This window comes from Diospyros lotus, chromosome 1, assembly GCF_014633365.1.
Source record: "Diospyros lotus cultivar Yz01 chromosome 1, ASM1463336v1, whole genome shotgun sequence".
Classification (NCBI taxonomy): domain Eukaryota; kingdom Viridiplantae; phylum Streptophyta; class Magnoliopsida; order Ericales; family Ebenaceae; genus Diospyros; species Diospyros lotus.
The window spans coordinates 25,581,409-25,588,863 of NC_068338.1; positions in this window are offsets into that span (position 1 = coordinate 25,581,409).

Below are 7,455 nucleotides of genomic sequence, written 5' to 3' on the forward strand. Positions count from 1 at the left end.
ACAAAATATCTTTTGGACCTCATGTGCTACTCACACCAGTAATTTGATGCTTGAAAGTATTGGAAAACTGTTGAGGTATAAGAAATTCATTAATCAGGCCAAAAGTTTGACAATCTTCATTTATGTACACCATAAGATGACCTTGTCCTTAATGATGTCATTTATGAAGAAAATGGATATAGTGAGATCGAGAGTCACTAGATTCGCTTATACTTTCCTTACTCTGCAGAGTTTGATGGAGAAAAAGACCCAAATAAGGATAATGTTTACCAACTTTGAATGAGAGGAGTGCAAATGGTCGAAGATTGTTAAAGCGAAAATAGTCTTATGCTACTACGATGAGCATTGCTTTTTGGAATGGTGTGACTGTATGCCTTAAGGTTTTTGCCTATTTGGTGAAGGTGTTTCAAATTGTACGTTGATGCAAATAGAAAGCCTTCTATGGGCTTTTTATGTGGAGAGATTAAGCACGCAAATGAAGATATTAAAGATACCCTAAATAATCCTGAGAAGAACTATCAGCATATTATGGAGATTATTGAAGGAAGGGTGAAAGATAGACTAGATAATTCATTGCATTTTGTGGTTACCTTTTGAATCCCTACTACTTTTTCAAGGATATGGATATACAACTTGATCATGAAGTGATGGATGTGTTTTTAACTGTGTGGAGATGTTTTATGATGATGAATTGCAAAACCATGTTGATAGAACGGGAGGTGCTATGGCACACACCAAGAACGGGGGTGAATTGGATATTTTAAAAATCTTGATAGAACTTGAAAACTTTTTGACCCAATTGAGGTTTTAGTGATTTAAAACATATAACATATAAAATGACAAATGTAAAGCAAGAAGAATAAATGAGACAAAGGATTTATAGTGGTTCAGCTTAAACTAAGCCTAATCCACTACCTTAGCTCCCACTAAGGATTTTAAACCAATTCACTAAAACCTCCTACTTACACAAGTAGGCCCTCTAGTTACACAAGCTAGGAAATACAACCTCCTACTTAAACCAAGTAGGCCTTCTAGCTACACAAGTTAGGAAAAACAAGAAGTATACAATTGGAGAGAATCTAAGAGATGAATCTCTTAGTTACAATGTCTCTAAAAAATGATACAAGGCTTGAAATGAATAATTACAAGTGAAGATCAAAGCCTTGAAGAGAGAAAATTAAAGCACAGTCAATATAAATACAAATGTGTATACGATGTAAGCTCAAATAATTTCCTTTCCATCCATTAGTCTTCTCGTGATCATCCATGACTTATATTTATAGGCTTCCCAAAAGATTGAAGATAAATGTAGTCGTTTGTGACCGTTGGAGTTGAAAAACTAGTCGTTGGAAGCTTTCTGTAAAAGATATAGTCGACAAAAGAAAATGCATAGTTAACTATTTTTACAAATAAAACAAAACATAGTCGACAGACAAAAACGCATAGTCGACTATCTTATAACACAAAAATCTCATAGTCGACAGATACATATGCACAGTCGACTATTGCAAAAATGTAAAGAAAATTTTGAATTTTATGAACAAAAATAGTCGACAGATGAAAAGCCATAGTCGACTATCCTTACTTGATAGTCGACAGATGCCTCACATAGTCGACAGATCAAACCAGTATAGTCGACTATCCTTATACATAGTCGACTATCCTTAACAGCATAGTCGACTATTCTAAGGCATAGTCAATAGAATGAAACACATAGTCGACTATCCTTTTGAAAGTATAGAAAACTTTAACAAATCCTCATTTTGATCTTTTTGAAAGCAAGTTGAGATTATCAAAAGTATATTTTGAAACAAAACCTCACTCAACCATACTCAATATTTCTTCCATAGGATTTCATACCTTGCTTCAAAAATCATATATTACAAATTTGTTTTCTCATTCATATACTCCATAGAGATTGATTTTCATATAGTCATTATCAAAACTATTTTATTATCAAGAGTAAAATATCACATGTTATAAATGTTGAGTTACTAAAATATACTTGTAAAGAGGAAGCTTTTAAAAAATCGTGGGCAGCTCAATGTGCAAAAAATGATGACAATTATAATTCAAGTATAAAATTCCTTTAATTCTTTCAATTGTGTATTAGTGTATAAATTTGTTTACTTTATACTTGTTTGATCTATGTAGTTACATGGTGGATGACTTATGGAAATTAAACTCAAAACTTGTAACAAATGGCGAGAAGGATTATCTCGTTAACCACTAGTTCATCTGGTTATGAAAGAAATTGGAGCACTTTTGAAAGGGTTAGTGTATATTTTAAAACGTTTTTAATATTTTAATTTCATTATCTCTATGAATTATATTTATTTAATATCAATTAGTTATCCTTATCCACTTATCATTCATATTGATATTTCTTTTATTTTATTTATATAGATGTACATATGAAGAAAAGAAATAGATTGGATGTAAATCGATTGAACAATCTAGTCTATGTCCAATTTAATGCGAAATTGATGAATAAGCAAAAAAGATGAGAAAGAAGGAATGTTGATGTGCTACTTGCTAGTGATGCTAGTAATGCACAATTAAGGACAACTCGTTGTTGGAGGAGATGATAAAGAAGTTGAGCTTGGTATGGGGCTCACTTGGGAAGCGGTTGGTGAAGCATCCGGAGCAGACGAGGATGCTTCAAACCTCGAAGAAGCTCTAGGGTGAGAGTTTCATAAAGATAATTTTCAATTAGAAGAAGATAATGAGCATGAAATCAATGAATTTGATTTTGAGTTCAATAAAGATTGTGTGTTGGAAGAATATGGAGAGGAAGAAATCCAATTAGATAGTTAGATTATTCGAATATGGTTTATATTGCATTATTGCTACTTTTGCCTTTTTGAACCTAGAACTAATCTAACAGTTTGTTTTCTTAAACTTAATTTCATTATTTCACTTGTTTTTCTAATTTTGATTTATTTGAAGATAACATCAAATTATATCAAAAAGTTAAAAAAATAATATTTTTCTAGTCCCCACCTAGGTGCTAGGCTCCAGTTTGGCACCTGACTAGCACCTAAAGCGTTTTAGAACACTGCTAATTATTCTATTTAAAAAATTACAATAATCACCTTTTGAAATTTGACGAAATTGTAAGAATCACCCCCACATTTGGGAAATAACAATAATCTCTCATACTATTAAACCAAAAGATAAAATGACCATTTTACTCTCTATTCTCTCTAATCTTTTTTCTTTTTTTCTTTTTTTTTTTGTTCCTTCTCATTTCTCATTTGATTTTGTAAAAAATTTTTGCTAACAACAATTGTTGTAGCCAGGTGAACCAAATTATTGAACTCAGATAAATTTGAATTTGATTTTGAAGAAAGAGAAAGAATTTGGGGTTCACTAAGAGATGAAACCATTTGGCTTTATCACTCAATAAAGCTCTTCATAGGTAATGAACCTAAATCTTGTTATGTTCTTTAGCAAAGCCCCAATTTCTCTTATTTGACTTGTCACTTGGATCTCTCTCATTCCCCCTTAATCTTGTGACCCACTTCCATCACATTTACTCTTTTCTTTCTAACTCATCTCTCTCAATCCTTTGTTCAAAAGAATTCCTTGAGGTTGAAAGCCATCTTGTCCTTATAAGAACTTGTCAACACCTTTGATGTCGTATACTCTTACATCCATAAAAAAATATTGTACGACTCACACTAACTCCTCCAATTTTTTCACCTACCTTTTCAATTTCATTTTGTTTTTTTTTTTCTCCAATTTTCTTTTCTTTAGTTACCCCTTATATATATGCTTGTGCAATGAAACCCATCTAGGCTTATCCTTTGTGAAAACCTAGATGGATTCATCATCTTTGTGATAATGACAGACTTAGATTTTTTTTTTTTTAAGAGAGAAAAAAGATTGAGAAATTATTTCTATGCTATTGTAGTTGCCAAAGAAGAGCCGTTGCTGCCGCCATTATTGTCTTTTATTAGTAATCAAGAGAGAATGAGAAGAAAAAAAAAAACGTGAGAGAGAAGGAAAATGACTTTAAATTATAGGAATATTTTGGTTATTTTCAATGTTTATGTAAGGACCCATCAGTGGGTCTAGATGTCGAGTGGTATTTTCTTTCGAGCATTAAAATTTTTGGTCTTTATTGAATTAAGTGTTGGAAATATTATATGTGTTGGTAATGGGGTAAATTAATGAAAATAATATTTTGTGAGAAAATAAATGTAAGTGGACCAATGTCTTTGGGTGTATAAATGAAATGTGTTGAAAAGTCTCAAAGTTGTGGGCTAAATGGGTTTGGGCTTTATTTCAATTATGTCATTTATAAGTATTTAAATATTAAGTATAAATGAATTGGGTTGAGTCCAAATTTCAAAAAAAGTCTATTGGGCCTTAGTTGGATTGGGCCATATATTTGGACTTGGGTTTGGGTTATGAGCATAGAGAGAGCTATCTTAATTAAAAATGAAACAATTAAGAAAATGAAAAAAATTTCCTAAAGGGTATGAAATATTTGAATTATGTGTGTGTTAAGTGAGGGGCAAATTAGGGAAGCCAAAAGAGGGGTTTGATTAAAGAGAGTTGTCCATTTCCTCATTCTTTTCTTCTTTCTTCTTTTCTTGCTCCCTCTCCCGATTGTCTTCTTCTTTTCCTCATTCTTTCTTCTTCTTCCTCCATTGTTAACCTTCATTGGAGCTTCAAGCAAAGGGATTTTCAAGAGTTTCATCAAGTTCTTCTTTGGGTTTCATCTTCTAAGGCAAGTTCTCTTTGCATCTCTCTTGTTATGCAAGATTACCTCTCCTTATTTTGATATACAAGTTTCTTGTTTAATCCTTTTCATTTTGAGTAGATCTTACTTCTCCATGGAAAAAACCACCACTTTTGTTTTAAAATGTGTCTTTCTTTTTATGTACAAATATTTTGTAAAAATTCTTCAAACTTAATGGGTCTTGTTGGATCTTCATCTGGGGCTTGATTTACCCCAAAATCCTTCAAAGAATGATATATTTTTGGTTAGATTAGAGCAAAACAATTATTTGTTGGCTTGTTTTGCATTATGTCCGTATGTTTATTTTTAGCTTGTGGCAGCTTGCACATATTCTATTATTTTGGGCATAACTTGTAGTAGAAATATCCAATTTGAGATCCGTTTATTGCGTTGTAAACCAGACTCAGTGATCTTCGATTTGATAAGGGTTTGAATTTTTTGGCTTCAATTTGAAACCCCAGTGGCCTTGTTGATTTCTACTAAAACAATTCGTAACTTACTGCTCTATGTAATTCGACATTACTTATGTTTTTGTGGTATAACTTTTTGTGGTTATATCCGATTTATAATCCGTTTGTTTCTATGTAAACTAGACATCGTGGGCTTTGTTTCAGTATAGAATTTGAAATTTTTTGTCATCATTTGAATCCATAAAAGCCTTATTAAATTCTGTCCAGAATGTTGTAATTTTACTATAACAATATGCCTTTCTTCGGTTTTTGGGAAATAACTCATTGTGATTATTTCTGATTCTAAATCCAATTATTGTTTCAGAAACTAGAGATCTGAGGCTTCGATTTGATATATTTCTCAATAAATTTGACTTAGAAACGAGCCCAAAATAGGCTTTTGAAGTTACCCTTTGAAATCTAGAAATTTCCTAAAAAAATTGTCTAATTAATCCTTTTTGTGTGGTATTTTTCTTAATCATTGATGATTGATATGAAATTGGGATATGCTTATGTGATGCATGATTATATTGATTTGCGCACCTATTATTTTGTGCGGCAACTATGTTCGCGGGTGAGAAGGATATCTTATGAGCGCCTGACGCGGTGAGATGGCCATCAACCCGGTAGGCGAGGCTGAAATTGTTATTTGCTTGTTGATGTATTTTTATGATGAGTATACATTCATGTATGGATATATTGGCCACGAGCCTTGGAAATTATGTGAAATATTCCTTATTATTGGTGTATATGCATGAGCATGGAAATGACTACGTACACTACAAAAAAATTGGCATTTAGCGGTGATTTTTTTTACATTTAGCTGCAGTTTTCAAAACCGCTGTAGATACAGTCGTCGCGCAGCATTTAGCGGCGATTTTTAGGCACCGCTGGTATAACTGCCGCTAATGATATTTTTAGCGGTGGTTTTAAAACCAACTGCCACCAAAATTAATTGAATTTAATATTAAATTATTTAATTTAATATTAAATTTAATTATAAAAAATAATTTAACGTCGATTTTAGTTTGCGGCGGTTTTGAAACTGCCACTATTTCCCGCACGCGGGCAAAAATAGTGCGCGCACGCGAGGCCCGCCCCTGCGTTCCCACGCGCACGTCCACCCGCCCACTATGCCTGTTGGAATTTATTTCAACAAATTCTTTCCCCAAGTTTCGATCCCATGACCTGCCGTACAAGCGTACACGCACGAAGCCACCTGATCTATAAAGCCACCTTGTAATATACTCGCATATATTAATTATAAAGTAATCGAACCACTATTTTTCAGAATTGCCTTTGCACCCACAATCTCAAGTTTTTGAAATTACACTTGACCCCAAATTAAATAAAATAAAAAATAATTTTATTTTTTATTAAATTGAATTAAATTAAATTAATTAATTGAACTCTCAAAACACCTAAAAAAGAGTTAACATATTAAATTAATTAATTGAACATAAAATGTTTTAACCTAATTAATTAAATTAAATAAATTAATTCATTAATTAATTTAAAATAAATTAATTAATTGATAAATTTAAAATAAATAAATTATTTAATTTAATTGAATTAAATTAAATAAATTAATTGATATAAATAAATTAATTTATTTAAAAATAAAAAAATTAGATTATTTTGTAAATTTTAATTTAATTTAATTTTTAAATTATTAATTTTTTTATTGCTAAATTTTGTGGCAGTTGATTAAAACCACCGCGAAATTTATTTTTAAATTATTTTATTAATGAATTTTGAGGTTAAATTTAATTTTTTTGAATTTTTTATAAATAAATTTAGCAGCGATTTTGACAAAACCACTACTAAATTTAATTTTTTATTTTTTTAGTCCTGAATTTTGCGACTGTTGTTTAAAACTGTCACTAAATTTAATTTTATAATTTTAAATTAATTAATTTTGAGGCGATTTTTTAGAACTGCCGCAAAATGTTGGATAAACTGCCATAAAAGACATATTTTGTGACGATTTTGAGAACTGCTACAAAAAAAATCGTCGCAAAATACCCATTTTTTTGTAGTGATAGTATGTATAATAATCACGGCATGAAAAATTGACGTAAATGGAAAACTTATGAGTCGTGTTATACTAATATCTTTTCATAGAGTTGTTTACTCTATCTTGATTATCCATGTCTTTGATTCTATATCTTCATGCTTTATAAATATACTTGCTGAGCCTTATGGCTCACCTTGTTTACTCTCATGTCATTCCTAGTAAAGGTAAAGCAGTGGTTG